Here is an 18,658-nt window from a genome sequence, read left to right as displayed (position 1 = left end):
GAGGATGTTACGAGTCCATAATGCCCTTAGGGCTACAAGCTTTACATAAGAAAATATATAAGTAGACATATTCCTCCTTGACTAATTACATCCTTGTGCTATCTTTATTTGAAGTCTTCTTATTTATCTTGATCCCACCTTTCTTGGATGTGTGGACCTTCATTGGTCATGTGGGTTTGAGCCCGTCTTCCAACACACGCTCAAGCTCTGGGTGAGAGAATATCATAAACGTCCAACTAGCTGCAAATGGTGTATGATATGGTCCCTGGCCATGGATCGAGTAACTCGGTGTGGGATTGATGAATCCAGCGCTGTAGGAGAGTTGCTGCTCTCGGTAAGGAGTAAAAGAGTCTCCTTTTTATAGCTAGATTGTTGTTCTTGGTAAGGGTTGAGAAACCCTTGCTGCTCTCGGACAGGAAGGGGTAGACCCGATTGCTCACTGCTGAGAGGGTTATGGACACTCTTGGCTTATTGCTGCTACTCACGGCTGAGAGAGGTTAGGTGTCCCTAACCTTGCTCCTTGCTGGATTAGAGGCTGAAGTACCTCTCTTATGGGTTGCTCTCAGTATAAGGCTGGAAAGCTCCTACCCTTGCTCGTAAAGAGGGTGAGAAGCCACCTCTTGCTGCTGTGGACGGAGGAGAGGCTATAGCCTTTGATTGAGCTCGGAAGAAGGGAACAAACCTTCCCCCTTTGTCTCGGTAAGAACAATGCAAAACAGAATTCAAGAGGGAAAGAATAAACTCAAAGTCAAGAGAGAACCTATACCTAGAGCTTGTCAAGGAGACCTTCCAAACCCTAGAGCTCATCAAGGAGAGAAGCCTAGGAGGATCTCTTCCATATAGAATGCTAAAGGGAGTAGACTGTAATGCGGTGTGGAAGGGAGTAGACTGCAACATTTGCTCCCTCCCTCCTCCCTCCCCCCCCCCCCCCCCCCCCCCCCCCCCCCCTCCTTTCCTTGGGTGTCCTCAAATCTCGTAAGTTGGGTAGACTCTGAAAGGGTTTAAGTAAGGAGACATGGAACACATCATGAATTTTGGCTGCTGCGGAAAGTTACAATTGATAGGCAACTGGCCCAACGCGTTGAATAATAGAGAAAGGTCCAAAGTACTTTGGAGAAAGTTTATGATGGTGTTGGCCCGCTAGTGAGTGTTGGCGGTATGGTTGGAGTCGTAACCAGATATAGTCTCCTTCCTTGTATGCGATATCCCGGTGAACCTTGTCATAAAAAACCTTCATACGAACTTGTGCTTTGAGGAGGTGAGCCGAAATATTTTGTAGCACCTGGTCCCGTTCAATGAGTGCTTGATCAATAGAGTCCACTCAGGTGGAACCCGGATTATAAGAGAGAAGCCTAGGAGGATCTCTTTCATATAGAACGCTAAAGGGAGTAGACTGTAATGCGGTGTGGAAGGAAGTGTTATAACAATATTCAGCCCATGATAGCCATTGAACCCAATTTTTAGGACGATCGCCCACTAGACATCGGAGATACATTTCCACAGTGAGGTTAACTACCTCTGTTTGGCCGTCTGATTGAGGATGATAGGATGAGCAGAATTTCAACTTGGTGTCGCATAGAAAAAAAAATTCATGCCAAAAAGTGCTGGTAAAGACCGCATCATGATCACTGACAATCGATTCGGGAATGCCATGTAAACAAACAATATGCTTGAGAAATGTCTGCGCTACTTTGGATGTTATATATGGGTGTGTCATGGGAATACAGTGAGCATACTTGGAGAAACGATCCACCACCACAAATAATACCGGATTTCTGGAAGATTGTGGAAGACCTTTGACGAAATCCATAGAAATATCGGCCCACACTTGTGTAGGAAGGGCCAGAGGCTGTAGAAGACCCGCTGGACTTAAGTGTTCGGCCTTGTTACGTTAACACACCAGACAAGATGTTACATATGCTGCAATGGAGGTCTTCATAGCCTACCAATAGAAATCCGTTCGAATGTGATGCAATGTTTTATGTATGCCTTCATGAGTGTGTCATGAAGTGTGTGATACATATAATCGCAATTTGTAGTAAATAAGAGAATCCTGAATGACCCATCTAGAGTCCAATGCCCCCTCTGTAATTTTCTTGTGCTTATCAAGAAGAACCGAATTGCTGGCATTTTCATCCTTTACCAAGTCTAATAGGATAAAACAAGGCTGGTTGATAGCATTGAGAAGCGGTGGAGTCTCCAAACATTGTGACAAGGCATCGACCACCTTGTTTAACCACCCAGTGCGGTATTCAACTATAAAGTCGAATCCCATCAATTTACTGATCCAGTGTTGTTGAGGAGAAGTCATGAGTGTTGGAAGATAGGCCCAACCCACACGACCAAGGAAGGCCCACAAGATGGGCTGAAGCACATAAGAAGTAGGACCCACCATGATTACCACAAGCTAGCATCCTTATCACATAAGTTGGAAGATCAAGAAAGACTCACAAAAGCATCTTTATCTTATGGTCACGTCCTAGAAGAGTTCTAGTTTGAGTTATGTTTGTTTGTTATCTATATTGAGTTATTTAATTAGGTTAGGACTTAGCTTTAAGTGTTAGAGTTTGGGTGTAATTGGGAAAAAGGTAGTTTTATTGTAATTGGACTCTACCATCTTCCTCTATTATAAATAAAGGTTCGTGTACTCTAATTATCATAAGTTAATAAGTCAATGAAGTGTTTCTCCTTTCCATAAATTCAACATGGTATCAGAATAGATTCTGTGATCCTTTTCTCTAAACCCTTAACCATATGTCTAGGTTCGTAGTTATTATGTTTTTCTAGTCCCTGCACCCGTATATTGCTTTGTGTTTTTTACCTCTATAAGTAGTTTTTAATATTTAAAATTATATATTGACGAAAATATATTTGAGTCTACTTTCCAAAGAAAATCTATTTGTTCCAATCTGAGTTATTTATAGAGAGATATCGATATTTGAATGAGCAAAGGTCAAATTGCAAAAAGGTTCAAGCAGCAGTAGCAATCTTCAGATTCTGAGGTATTTTTTGCTATCAAGAATTAGACCTTATATGGAGAAATATATATAAAAATAAATTTCTGTATGTCTATTATTTTACCTATTCAACCAATTGTTTATTTGAGTTATCTACAAAGAGAAATCGATACTTGAAGCAGAAAAGGTCAGATTGAAAAAGTGGTTCGAGCGGTGGTAGAAAGCCTCAACTTTCGAGGTATTTTATGCTATCAATAAAGAGACTTTATATGGAGAATTATATATTAAAAGAAAGATAAGTAAGTATATTTTCTTACCTATTCAACTAATTCTCAGTATAAGTTTTTAATAAGGAGATATTGATCTTGGATGAGTTAATGGTCATTCATGAAAAATGGAGGAACAATACTTAGTCCGGCTAGATGACAAAGGCTGAAATATATCAGATTATTTATCTTCTGATAATTATATTTTATGAAGTTATGTTATACTTGGATGAAATGTATTTAAGTATACTTACATAAGGAGAAAATTTCATGTCAATCTGATCTATATTTAAAGAAATATTCGCATTGGAAGAATCAAAGGCCATGCTGATATTCTGTTGTATTGAAAAATCCGAATTTATGCCCATTGTTTTGTGTCACTTTTTGAGTTGATATATCAGGAAAATATTTAAGATTTTAATTGTCAGTGCGAATGAGGAATGCATGGCCCCATAAGTATGGTATCCAATGTTGGACAGTTTTGGCTAACCCAATTAACTCGTGTTCATATGTTGAATTTGTGATGTTGAATTGCCAATTGTCTGATGAAATATTCAATAGGGTGAAAGTGTTATTGTAGAACGGCCCCAATGCCCCCACCTGATGTGTTACACTTGACCACAAATAAATATTTAAAATTGGGAAGTTGCAGAACTAGTGCGGATGCAAGAGCTAATTTGAGATCTGAGAAAGACTGTGTTGCCTGATCATTCCAAATAAATTAATTTTTCTTGAGGAGATTTGTCAATGGTGCTGCCAACTATCCATAATTCTTGATAAATTTCTGTAATATCCTGCCAATCCCAACCCAAAAACCCTCTCAAAGCAGAGGTATTCATAGGTTGCGGCCAATCGGCAATGGCTTGAATTTTCTCGGAATCAACCGTGACCCCTTCATGGGAAATAATATGGCTGAGATAGATCACATGTGATGTCACAAATGAGCATTTAGATTTCTTTAAATATAATTGATGTGCACATAACAGTTGAAATACCAATCTTAAATGTTCTAAATGCTGAGTTCCAGACTGGCGGTAAATGAGTATGCCATCAAAGAAAACAAGTAAAAATTTGCGAAGATAGTTGCCGAATACTTTGTTCATTAATGCTTGGAATGTGGAGGGTACGATGGATTACCCAAACGACATGACCACAAATTCAAAATGGCCGTGATGAGTGTGGAAGATAGTTTTCTCAATGTCGTCTGGATGCATACGAACCTGAAGATATCCGGAGCGCAAGTCCAATTTGGTGAATATATATGACCCATGTAATTCATCTAGAAGCTCCTCCACCACAAGAATAGGGTACTTGTCTTTCACAGTTTGTGCATTCAAATTTCGATAATCGACACAAAATTGCCATGTGCCATCATGTTTCTTAACGAGGAGGATTGGTGATGAAAATGGTGAACAACTGCTGCAAGTAAGGCCTTGTTGTAGCATGGCTTGGCACTGTCTTCCGATTTCATCTTTCTGGAGGTGTGGGTACCGATAAGGTTGGACTACCACCACTTCTAAGCCCTGTTTTAAACATATCCGATGGTCATAGTACCTCAAGGGAGGCAGCCCGGAGGGCTCTTGGAACAAGTCTGAGAATTGATCCAGGAGATGTTCTATATTGCTGTCCAGATTGTCTTGTGTGTGAAGCGTATGAATGTTATGTGGCTTGTCCACATGACTGCCCTGTAATAGTACTTGTTGTCCGCCCATTTCAAAACTCATAGTTAAAGCAAAAAATTTCATAAAATAGGGCCTAAGGTTTGCAACATTTAATACCCTATACCATATCGAACCCAGCTAGATGTATGACAAAAAATTATGAATAAAAGAAAGTTGTAGCGATTGAGAATTTTACATTTTTTATGTTGTCGTAGCTAGGAACTTTTTCTCCATTGGCAACCGAAACAATTGTTGTTGAGTGTGGAAGTATCTTTAGTTGAAGGTGTTTAGTAGCTGTTAAACTGAGAAAACTATGTGTACTTCCTAAATCCATAGGGCTAACAAGGTCCTGGTCCATCACCCAAGTCCGAACTTTCATAGTTTTGGCAGATTTTTTTTCGGTAATGGCATGTAGAGAAATATCTGGTGCATTTTCCTGAGTAGGATCATCAATCTGTTGTGATTCTGTGATTTCATCAATCTCTAACCAGAACAACCTTTTACACTGATGGCCTACCCTATTTGGTTCATCACAGTTGTAACATAAGTTATTTGCCCTACGGTCAGCCATCTCCAAACTAGTTAATTTTCGAATATACTAGGCGGGTGGGTTGTTGGACCGTGTATCTGCTGCAAGAGTAGTAATGGGATTATTTTTTACCTGTTGCCCTGCTGGAAAAGTTATCTGAGGGTTAGTGTGGCACCTCCCTTGCCAACTATTGGTAGTGTTCCAGTCCCCTTGCCAAGTTATCTTCTTGTTTTGAACTTTTTGTCGAGTTTCCAGTGTGCAAGCTAGAATCATTGCTCGAGCTAAGTTAGCAGGTGCGTGGAGCTCCACCTCTAACTTTAATGACTAATTAAGATCTGCCATAAATAAATTGACTTACTGGTCTATGCTAACCATCTGAATGGATCATGCCAATTTTTCTTGAAAGTGTTTTTGATATAGTTCTACTAGGCCAATTTGTCATAACAGTACCAAATCCCCCAAGGAGTTACTGTGGACTGGAGAACCAAACTGTATAGTGCATAATTCCTTAAACTCTTCCCAATCCAGCACCAATCTATCCAACTCTACTTGATGAAACCAGAGTTGTGCTTCATCGAGCAAATGGAAGGCCGCCAGTCCCACCTTATCAATTTCTGATTTTTTTTATGGGTAAAATTTTTTTTGCACCTATGTAATAAAATCAAGAGGTCGTCTGAATCATTAAAAGTAGGGAAATCATGTTTTGTATACCTTGGTACGATGCCTCTTCCATGGTTGAAATTTCCCGGCTGGGTAGGAAAGGTAGTGCACTGTACAAACTGATCTCCCCCTCTGTTGTGCGAGTTGTCCTCTCCTTTTTGTTGTGGGTTTGAGTTCCTTCCAACTATAATATTTCCCATCATTCCAGAAAGTCTATCAATCTGGAGGTTCATATTTGGAAGTTGTTCCAACTTTTCCATGATTAGGGCAAATTTTCTTTCATTTTCTGCCTTGACCTGCTGCCCTCTAATCATTATTTCTTTTAACTCACCATTGTTGGGCTCTCCCGTGTTACCCTGATCTGATACCACATTAATATGGTCCCTGGCCATGGATCGAGTAACTTGGCGTGGGATTAATGAATCCAGCACTGTAGGAGAGCTGCTGCTCTCGGTAAGGAGTAGAAGAGTCTACTTTTTACAGCTAGATTGCTATTCTCAGTAAGGGTTGTGAAACCCTTGCTGCTCGCGTACAGAAAGGGTGTGGACCCTGGTTGCTCACTACTGAGAGGATTAGGACCCTCTTGGCTTATTACTGTTGCTCACGGCTGAGAGAGGTTAGGTCTCCCTTACCCATCTCCTCATTGGATTAGAGGCTGAAGCACCTCTCTTATGGGATCCTCTCGGTATAGGGCTGGAAAGTCCCCACCCATTCTTGGAAAGAGGAAGAGAAGCCCCCTCCTGCTGCTATGGATGGAGGAGAGGCTATAGCCTCTGATTGAGCTCAAAAAAAGGGAACAAGCCTTCCCCCTTTGTCTCGGTAAGAACAATGCAAAACAGAATTCAAGAGGGAAAGAATAAACTCAAAGTCGAGAGAACCTATACCAGGAGCTCGTCAAGGAGACCTCCCAAACCCTAGAGTTTGTCAAGGAGAACTCCAAACCCTGTTTAACCTTATTCAATGATTGCCTTCCTTCTATTCCTTTACCATCTAAATAGGGTTTGACTTCATTAGAGTTTAAGGCTTAAAAATAACAATTCTGCCCCTATGACATGTACTGTTACATACTTAATGAAAAACTATAAAATATGAAAGTAAAAGTAATTAACTCAGTGAGTCATTGACACCTCCTTTGGGTGACTCGGTGAGTTATTGAGTCCTCAATAGTGTATAAGATCTTCCCATATAAAAATTGCAGTCCATCATATCTTCTAACACTCTCCCAAAAGCTAGTGGTCTCTTCTTTCTTTACTAAGAGACATTTGACATAATATAAGAGAGAGCAAAATAACTCCTAGCTGTAAGACAAAACTTCATACTTTAGTCAAATGGTCATAGTCGAAAATACATTTTGCTTAATTTCATAGGCGGAAGAGTAGCCTTATTGTGAGGCATAAAGGCTACCCGATTTCGCAGGGTAGTTAAAAAACCTGCACCTCTTGGGTGAATAATAGACTTGACACACGTTGGATATTGGTCACACTCCCATTCTCTATAGGTAGTTGGTCAACACAATCAGCAATTGAGAAGTCCTTCTTCAATAATAATGTCTCAATTAGAGAGACACAATAGCATAAGTGGATATGGGTCAAAGCCCAAATAATGCAACTTTTTAATAAGGACACATGAAATAATCCGCAATGAGTCCACCCTTGAATAAGGAGAATGTGCACCAAATAATAAGATGACAACGAGTAATAAGCTACTTGTAAAGGATGAAGTAAGAAAGTAATTTTCAAGCCTTGCTAAGCCCAGAGCTATTATGTTATGTGCCTGGGGTTAAGTACCTATGTCTTTCGCTCCTAACAGGCCGGTTTTTTGGGTAGTATTGGCTAGGTGCTTAATATTAATGTTAAGCACCTAGCTAATACTACCCAAAAGATCAGCCTGTTAGGAGCGGAAGACATAGGTACTTAACCCCAGGACCATAATATCACACCCCACCTTCGCGAGCCGACGACCACGGTGGCGCAACGACACTGGCCCAACCCGGTGGCCTACTCCTAGTGCCCCTTCGCAGTTCTCCAGATCGCCCCCTCCGCTAGGTCGCCCCTTCCGAACCTACCATTAATTTTAATCCAGCCTTTGCGTGCCCCGGGACTCGAACTCACGACGTGGGAGCCCGCTCTGATACCAAATGTTAAGTACCTAACCAATACTACCCAAAAGACTGGCCTGTTAGGAGTGAAAGACATAGGTACTTAACCCCAGGACCATAACATATTGATCCTCTTAGGGCTAATAATCAACTCAATAAAGAATAGATTAAGTACAAGATCACAAAAAATATTCGTAAATCACCATATCACTAAACTTAGCCCGAGATGTCCTTCCTTGGTAAATTGAGCTAGCCCTAGTTGATGATGGGCTTAGGTCAATTTTCCATCCACTAGTTATGGAGGCTAGTAATAATAACTTCACAATAGCTCAAATATCAATTAGCATAATTTGTTAAAGAAGAACCAAACCAAATCAAAGAGACCAAGTAAGTGACAACTTAAACCAACTCGACTCAAGGAAGAATCCGAGCCCAATCTTTCAATTTCAACTTGAACTCAATTATTGACTTTAGTCAATTAATCATCATGTTAATTAAGGAAACTCTTGTCTGGCTAAAAATCATATTTTTCTTAATCAAATGGATGATAATCAAATTATCCACAAAATCTTGATCTTGAGAAGATCTTTCATAAAATCGGCCACTTCCAAATAAAAATTAGGAAACTTTCCCTTGTATTATGACACCATTTACCAAAAAATAAATCTTTCCTTGATTTAATAATTAGGGATACCAAATTAGATTATTGTAATTTTTCCAATTCATCAAGAAAATCTCACAAAATTTGTGGTTGGCCAAAAAGTTTCTGAAAATAAGATGATCTTCTAAAAATTCTTACCAGATATTGTTAGTTAACAAACATAAATTTTCCAAGATTAGATCATGAGATACTTTCCAGATATTGTTGATCAATAACAACAATTCAAAAAAGGAAACAAATTTTTTTGCTTAAATTCAGATATTCGCATGTAATATGATACCAATATGACCTTTGATTCTTCAATTGTGAATATCTCCTTAATTATAGATCAGATTGTAATGAAATATTTTCCATCTAATACTTGACTTAAATACCTTTCATTTTCATCCAAGTATAACTTCACTTGATAAAATTTACTTTTTAAGATAAATAATCTAATAGATTTCAGACTCTGTAATATGGACTAAGTGAGTACTCTTTCTTCTTTGGCTAGCATGACCAGTGACTCTTTTGAGATTGATATCTCCAATTAAAAAAGTCAGATTGAGAATTGGTTTGTTGATTTTTAGGACACTATGGATTTAGCTCATGGAGAAATAGAGAAAGACAACCATTGGGAGAAAAACAAGAGGAAGGAGAGGTTATGGACTTATATCCTAACCCTTCCCCTGAAGCTCAATTTATAGATTAATCAAACTATAGTATTACAATTATGCCCTTGGAACTTAACCTAATTACATCAATCGTGATTATCCAAATCTACATCAATCAAGGGAAGATAAATCAATTACATTAATCTAGGAAGATTTTCCAAATCTTCCAACTCATGTGATAAGGATTCTAGATAATGTGATGACTTATCATGCCACCTCACGTAATCATGGTGGATCCCACTAGCTCATGTGATCATGGTGGGTCCATATCTTATGGGTTTGTGCCCATATTCCAACACTCTTGGATATATGGACCTTCCTTGGACGTGTGGGCATGAGCCCATCTTCCAACACTCCCCCTCAAGTTGGGGGTGAGAGAACTTCATGAACTCCCAGCTTATTGTAAATGGTGTATAAGATCTTCTCCCCCTCACATTGGTGGTCTCTTCCATGAGGCGCAACTGGCACAAATAAGTGAGAGTAAAATCACTCCAAGTCATATGACATCGGTCCATACTCCAGTCATAACCCATGTTGGATGTAGGACACACTCCAATTTTCTATGGGTAGTGGTTTTATACGCAATGCTCAGAAGTGTAATAAAACTCCATCACCGTGTCTAAACCCTAGACATCGACTCTCAAGTGGTAGGAGTAATAAATGCCAATTAAGGGAGGTAACGGGTAATTACCTAAAAGATAATATTTTGGGGCCACCTTGGCTTTCGTCATCCATCAGAATCGCCAATGCTGATAAAAATCAGCAACTGAGAAGTTTTTTTCAATAATAATGTCTCATCCAAAGAGACACAATAGTAGCAACTAAAATGGGTCTAGGTACATACCAAATAATGAAAATCTTCAAAAAGGACCTATTAAATAATCTGTTGTGAGTATGTGCACTAAATAATATGTTGATCGAGGAATAATCTACGAATACTTCAAAATAATAATCCAGCCAGTGGAAAAGAACCGAGTCGTGCCGAGTCAAATAGAAGACCAATATAGCTGAGTCACGGAAAAAATATGTATAGAACTTGGGATCCGGACCTGTGTAAGGACCCGTATAACCGATGTAGAAAACAAGTGGGCCAAGTCACTTGACCCGGATCAGAGTTGACTCGGTCTGAGTTGGCTCGAGTTGACTCGACAGGACAGACAGTCTGAGTTGGCTCGAGTTGACTCGATAGGACAGAAGCAACCTCGGGTCAACGGGTTAACTCGGCCTAATCTGGGATGGGCTGGAACAGGCGCAGGCCAGCGCTAGACTTAGAACCAAAGCTTGATTTAATTTTTCGTAACTTAGGAAAAACCTTATCAATAGTGCGTCTTCTTCAGCAACAGTGGGTTGTCTTCCCATGGAAACCAAGCAGCAGAAATGGTAGCCAAAGAGATCAGCCAACGGAAATTAATCGGCAATGATACTGTAGAGACAATGGGATTTTTTTTATAACCAATGGCGATACAACCAAGCAAGACATTTCAAAAAAACAACAGCGAGCTAGAGAGGATAGCCGGCGATGAACCAGGAACTTTTCAAAAAACAGAGCAAAAAACCAGAGAAGAGAAGTTTTCGGAAAATATTTTCGAAGATAGCCAACAGCAGAAGGAAACTTTTCGACCGATGATAACTTGCGCCAGCTGAAAGTTTTCGAGAACTTTTCGAATAGAATATCAATCCAGCAGAAGATATATCTTCCAGAGATAAAAAAGATAAGATTTCCATAAATAAAGATAGATGATCGGATTGCTTGCAGTTGAATCCAGAAATAACGTCTCAATTGCAGAAATGTGCAGCAGCAGTGATCTCTTTCCTGAAGATTAAATGCCAACCAGTGGATTTTCTGGAAAATCATTAGTAAGATCAAGATAAGTTTATGGAAATAGTGTGGGAAGCAATGAGACGTCTTGGATGGCAATCAAAGCAAGATCAATCAATCGGATCCGTCGTCTCCGGAATGGCAGAGGAGTTTCCAAAAAAAAACAAAAAAACAGTAGTAACTTTTAGGATTGAAAATCATGTAAAAATCTTCCTGGCTTTTTCTACAGTGGAGCACTAGCAAGAGAGTCGTGAGATACTTTCACCCTGCATGACAATCTTCTTGAAATAAACCAGCTAGCAGGCTGGATCAAGCACAGGAATAGGAAAGGCAATGAAGATCATCCAGAAAAATCGGCAATAAACCAGGCAACAGAAATATGATCTTCTGAAAGCAGCAACATCCCAAAAAATAGTGATGGTAATTGGCACGAAAGACAACGAATAAACAATAGTAAGATCATCGTTGTAGACAGTGGGTAGCTTCAGAATTGGTTGCGCCACCTACCGATGGCTTAAGGAGCGCATTCAGGCCAACCAGAGTAGTGTGGTTCTGGAATGGTCATGCAGAGCAGCAATAAAAATATTTTCATTCTGCTCACACCAACCAGTAGTAGAAAACATAATTCTCCTCACCTTTCTCTTCTCTACTACCTTCTTTGCTACTTCTTTGTATTTTGGACAGCAAATGTGTGCATTGATGAAAAATCAAATCCATTGCCAAGGCCCAATGGTTGGCGTCAACTTATCGATGATAACTGACAGTAGAGGAGCTGCAAATGAAAAGAGCAACAAAATAAAAAAACTAAGTTCCAAAAACTATGAAAAAAAAAGATATAATGAATCTTGAAAAACCATAGTTAGAATCCTGAAAATCAATGCTCAGATACCATGGTGATTTTCAAGACTCCGTCAATTTAGCTCATGGAGAAAAAGAGAAAGATACCCATTGGGAGAAAAACAAGAGGAAGAAGAGGTTATGGACTTATATCCTAACCCTTCCCTGAAGCTCAATTTATAGTTTAATAAAACTATAGTATTATAATTATGCCCCTGGAACTTAACCTAATTAAATCAATCATGATTATCCAAATCTACATAAATCAAGGGAAGATAAATCTATTACATTAATCTAAGAAGACTTGCAAAATCTTCCAACTCATGTGATATGGATTCTAGATCATGTGATGACTCATCACGCCACCTCACATTATCATGGTGGGTCCCACTAGCTCATGTGATCAGTGTGGGTCCATATCTTATGGGTTCGGGCCCATCTTCAGACACTCTTGGATATGTGGGCCTTCCTTGGTCGTGTGGGCTTGGGACCATCTTCCAACATGGTTGAGTAGGTAAGAAAATAGACTTGTAAATATTTATTTTGATACATAATTCTCCATATAAAGTCTCGTTGTTGATGGCGTAAAATGGCTCAAAATTTGAAGCTTTCTGCTATAGCACGATACTTTTCTGCTATTTGACCTTTGCTCCTTCAAATGTCGACTTATCTTTCTAGAAAAATTTGATTCCAACAATTAATTTTTATTTAAAAACTAGACTTAAAAATATTTTCAATGATAAATAATTTTTTATATGAAAAATACAGTAAGGGACTGAAACATCCATTGGAAAACAGAAAGAAGACAAAAGAAAAACAAGAAACTCCTCTTATTTTATTTTTCTTTTTCTTTCTCCCCTGCTCCATCTTCTTTTTCTTTTCCATCTCGGATCTTTTTTCTCTCTGATACCATGTTGAATTTAAGATCCAATGATTAAGACCTCGAGCATAGTAATAGAGGGAGAGGAGAAGAAAAAAGAAGAGAAGAGAAGAGACAAAGGGAGAGAGAGCTTTTATGCTAAAAGAGAGCTTGGACGAATTAAGAGAATGGTAGAGAGCTTGAATGCTCTACCCCAAGCCAAGGGCATCCATTTATAGCTTTTGAGAGGATGTTACGATATCCACAATGTGCTCAGGGCTACAAGCTTTAGATAAAAAAAGACCTAAGTAGACATGTTCCTCCTTAACTAATTACACCCTTGTCCCATCTTTATGAGAAGTCATTTTATTTACCTTGATGCCACCTCTCTTGGATGTGTGGGCCTTCTCCTTGGATGTGTGGACCTTCCTTAATAACCTTCAATGAGAGATGTATACAACAACTTCTTTGGAAAGAAGGGTGACAACTTTCGACTTAGTCTTTGTCATCATGATAATGGAGGTGAATGAAGTTGGTCAGCCTACTGTTACATCACATAGCTATTCAAATTCTCCTGCCCCCCCCCCCCCCCCCCCCCCCCCCCCGTTCCGACAATCTTCCACGTAAATTCTTGACTAAACAGGAAATGGAGGCAAGAAAGGCCAAGTGCCTCTGTTTTAATTGTGATGAATAATTTCTCCCTGGACATACTTACAAAAGATTATTCAGTGTAGAACTTTGGGAAGAGGGTTTAGAAGTGCTTCTTGAAGATGATATTGTTGAAGAGCAACAGCAAGAACCAGAGCTCCCATGCATGGCCTGCGTAGTTCTAATACCATGCAGGTAAAGGCCATGTTACACCATCTCTAGTTACTTGCTTGAGTTGATTCTAGCAGCACACATAATTTTATCAGTGAGCCCGCAGTGAAACAATTGGGATTAGAAATCCAACAGCAAAAGGGTCTCTCGGTGTCAGTGGCCAATGGGGCTAAAATTGCTAGTGTTGGGTTATGTGCAACCACCCCTTTTACTATTGAAGGACATTCATTTAAGGCTGACTTACTGGTCATTCCTTTAACAGGATTTGATCTGGTGCTCGGGGTAAAATGGCTTCAACTATTAGGCCCTTTATTGTGGGATTTTCAGGCCCGGACTATGACATTTACTGCACAACAGGGCCAGATTACATTGCAGGGTATCAAGGCATAGGTGCCCAACGCACTTCACACTTTCCAGATTCAAAGCACTGGTGATTGTAAGTTATCTCCATTACTTACAACCTTTGCCGATTTATTTAATGACCCTACTGGTCTACCACCAGTACGTCACTATGATCACCGTATACGTTTGAAGTTGGGAACCGATCCAGTGGTGGTGCGTCCTTATCATTACCCACATATACAAAAAGATGAAATCGAAAGACAGTGCCTGAATATGCTCGCTCAGAGAGTTATCCAGCCCAGTAGGTCTCCCTTCTCATCCCTTGTTTTACTGGTCCGCAAAAAGGATAAATCATGGAGGTTTAGTGTCGACTATAGGCAACTCAATTTCCATACAATTAAAGACAAGTTCCCCATCCCAGTGGTGGACGAGTTGCTGGATGAGTTACATGGTGCTACGATTTTTACCAAGTTGGATTTGAAATCGGGCTATCATCAAATTAGAGTTCACCCTGCAGAAGTGGAGAAGACTGCGTTCTGTACGGACCATGGTCACTTTGAGTTCCTTGTCATGCCCTTCGGTCTCTCCAATGTGCCCTCCACCTTCCAGGCCCTCATGAATGAGGTATTTTCCTCACTTTTGCGGAAATATATGTTAGTATTTTTTTATGACATCTTGGTATATAGCAAAAATTGGGACGAACATCTCCAACACCTCCATCAGGTATTTACCATTCTACGCTCCCATCTTTTGGTTTTGAATGAATCCAAATGTTTTATGGGCACTTCAGAAGTGGCATATTTGGCCCACGTTATATCAACAGTGGGCGTGAAGGTTGACCAGAGTAAGATCCAAAGCCACCTCCCACCTCCCTTACCGCATTAAGGGGATTTTTGGGCCTAGCGGGATATTACAGAAAATTTATCCGTACTTATGGCCAAATAGCAGCACCACTCAACAACCTTCTCAGGAAATATGCATTCACCTGGACTCCCTTAGCGGCACAAGCCTTTCAGCAGTTAAAGGAGGCCTTAGCCTCAGCGCCGGTGCTACAGCTACCAAATTTTGATGAATCCTTTGTGGTGGAATGTGATGCATCCGGAGGAGGTATTGGTGCAGTGTTACAACAACTGGGACACCCCATCGCTTATTTCAGCCGCTAGTTGGGACAACACCACCATAAGTTAGCAACATATGAGAGGGAACCGATTCAACATTGGCGGCCTTATCTATGGGGACGACCATTTCTGATTCATACAGATCATTGCAACCTCAAGTATCTTCTTGAGCAACGCCTCAGCACTTCACCACAGCAACACTGGTTGAGTAAACTCATGGGCTTCGATTTTATAGTTCAATATAAGCCAGGCAGTTTAAATTTGGGGGCTAATGCTTTGTCTCGGCGGGACATTCTAGAACCACACGTTTATGCTCTTAGTCACCCACGCTCACTTTTGTTGGATTCTATTCGTGAGGAGACACATAAATGTCCATAACTTATTTCATTATATCAACATATTCAGCAAGGGACAACAACTAGTCATTGGATTCTATACAAAAACAAGATTTTTATGCATCACACGTCCCCACTTCTTCACACCATTTTGTCCTCTTTCCATGATAGCACACATGAGGGTCGACAGAAAACATATTTCCGAATCAGTCGGGAATTTTATTGGAGGGGTATGAAGAGCACAATTGTTGATTATGTAACTGCTTGTCAGATTTGTCAACGAAACAAGGCCAAATCTACAACCTTTGCAGCTACCATCTCAAATCTGGTCTGACATTTCCATGGATTTCATTAATGGCCTTCCAACTTCATCAGGTAAATCCGTGATATTAGTTGTGGTTGACCATTTTTCAAAATATGGTCACTTCATTTCTTTGGCGCATCCATATACAACTGCTCATGTAGCTCAGTTATTTATGAACCACATTGTCCAATTACACGGGATTCCAGCATCTATTATCAGTGACAGGGATGCCATTTTTACCAGTATCTTTTGGGAAGAATTATTCAAGTTACATGGCACCCAATTGGCATTCTCTTCTGCCTATCATCCACAGACTGACGGACAAACCGAGAGCGTCAATCGCACGATCGAATTGTATCTTTGTAGTTTTGTGGGGGACTCACCTAAACGGTGGGTTAAGTGGCTTTCCTGGGCAGAATTTTGCTATAACACCTCTTACCACAGCGCACTGAGAACTACTCCTTTTAGGGTAGTTTATGGTAGAGATCTACCTTGTTTGTTATCCTATGAACCAGGGGCATCCAAAGTCGCCACTTTTGATCAAGCGTGAGCTGAAAGAGACGCTATGCTCACTAAGTTGCGTACTCATCTCCAGGAGGCCCAGCACTCTATGAAGTTCTATTATGATAAGAAGCACCGAGAAGTATATTATTCTCCAGGATATTATGTTATGGTCCTGGGGTTAAGTAACCTATGTCTTCCGCTCCTTACAAGCCGGTCTTTTGGGTAGTATTGGCTAAGTGCTTAACATTTGGTATCAGAGCTAGCGCTGCGTCCGGACTTCGAATCCCGGTGCCCCCAAGGCGGATACGGGTGGTCACGCGCATGGACTGACCCGGGTTCGACTTGGCTCCGGTTGCTCTGTTGTGGTAGCCTCCACGGTCGTCGGCTCGGTGAAGGGCGGGGTACTGTTATGGTCCTGGGGTTAAGTAACCTATGTCTTCCACTCCTTACAGGCTGATCTTTTGGTAGTATTGGCTAACTACTGTAGATGTTCTATATGCTGCATGCTGTAATTCTATCCTCGAACTGCATACTGTGTCGAACTCCAGTGCAAGTCTGGATTTTGTGGACTTGGGGGCAAGAGGTGGTGATAATGTACCAGAAGAGCCATCAGAATGCATTAAGACCGCAGTAAAGTTGTGAGTGGTTGTGAAACACATTCACGCTAAAACAAAAGAATTCAGGGTTGAGAACAGTGATAAAACGCAAGATGGTGAGATAGGTAGTAGTACAAAAACTGACAAGCAGGCGCTTGAGGTTAAAAAATCTGGAAAGGATCTTATGACCGAGAATGAGGGACCTAAATCCAGGGATATGCAGACTACAGGGGCTAAAATTACTGCTAGTAAAAAGGAATTCAAGGATCCATTACAAATATGTGTGAAGGAGGGAGATATTAGCAGTGTTATGTGTTCTTATAATCACATAAATGGTGTTGCCTCTTGTGCTGAAAGAAATTATTCGGGGGCATCCAAAGTCGTCTCTTTGGACCAAGCGTTAGCTGAAAGAGACGCTATGCTCACTGAGGTACGTACTCATCTCCAGGAGGCCCAACACTCTATGAAACTCTATTATGATAAGAAGCACCGGGAGGTATCTTATTTCCCCGGAGACCGTGTGGTTAAAACTTCAACACTACCTCCAGCTATCCCTGACGGCATCCAAGCGCCATAAGTTGTCTCCAAAATATTATGGTCCATTTCAGGTGTTGGACAAAATTGGCCCCGTGGCATACCGCTTGCATCTACCAACAGAAGCAAAGATACATAAGGTATTTCACGTCTCCCAATTGAAGCCATTTCAGGGTGACTTGCCCCTACTGCACACTCCACTACCGCCACTACATGAGGGCAGAGTCCTTTCTACTCCAGTTCAGGTTTTAAAAGCATGCCACATTCAAGGGGATTGAGAAATTCTCGTCCAGTGGGCAGATGCCGACCCCTGTGACACCACATGGGAGCCGTTATCAGCATTCCTATATCCTTCCTTCGAGCTTGAGGACAAGCTCTTTCTCCAGGAGGGGGTGATGTTATGGACTCTATAGCATCACGAGTTACCAATAGGCGTAGGAATTAATTAGTGTGATTTTCAATTTCCATGTAATTGTTTTTGGTTTGGGTTTGTCTTTGGTTTGGGTTGGTTTAGCATTTATTGGTTTGAACCATTGACCCAAGGGGTCTATAGTGTTTGGGCGTCTTCAACCCTATTTAAGGCGACGGCTAGGATAATGAGAAAGTAGCAATTGAGTCTACTTTAGCCTAGAGTAAATTAGATAAATAGGTCTAGAGCTCCTTCAAGCTCTCTCCCATTTTTCCCCAATTCATTTCCGAAATCTTCTTTTTCGAAATTCAATCTTCATCATTCCATCATTCTATCTCAACGTCAAGCAAGACAATGGAAGGAAGAGAAGAGAGGAGGGTGACAAGATCCATGGCTCGTTAGGATCCTAACAGATTATGTGTGGTTAAAGCTCCAACACTACTGCCATCTGTCACTGACTGCCTCCAAGCGCCACAAGATTTCTCTGAAATATTATGGTCCATTTCAAGTGTTGGACTGCATTGGCACTGTGGCCTACCGCTTGTAGCTACCACCCGAGGCAAAGATACATAATGTATTTCACGTATCCCAACTGAAGCCGTTCTAGGGCGACTCTCCCTTGCTGCACACCCCTCTGCCACCACACCATGAGGGTTGTGTCCTTTCTACTCCAGCTCAGGTATTGCAGGCACGCTAC

Source organism: Aristolochia californica, unplaced genomic scaffold (genome assembly GCF_029961685.1).
Source record: "Aristolochia californica isolate CCGP_79_NKW_82.1479 unplaced genomic scaffold, dmAriCali1.0.hap1 SCAF_6, whole genome shotgun sequence".
Taxonomy (NCBI): domain Eukaryota; kingdom Viridiplantae; phylum Streptophyta; class Magnoliopsida; order Piperales; family Aristolochiaceae; genus Aristolochia; species Aristolochia californica.
The sequence above is the reverse complement of the archived record's forward strand: the minus strand, read 5'-3'. Positions refer to the sequence as shown.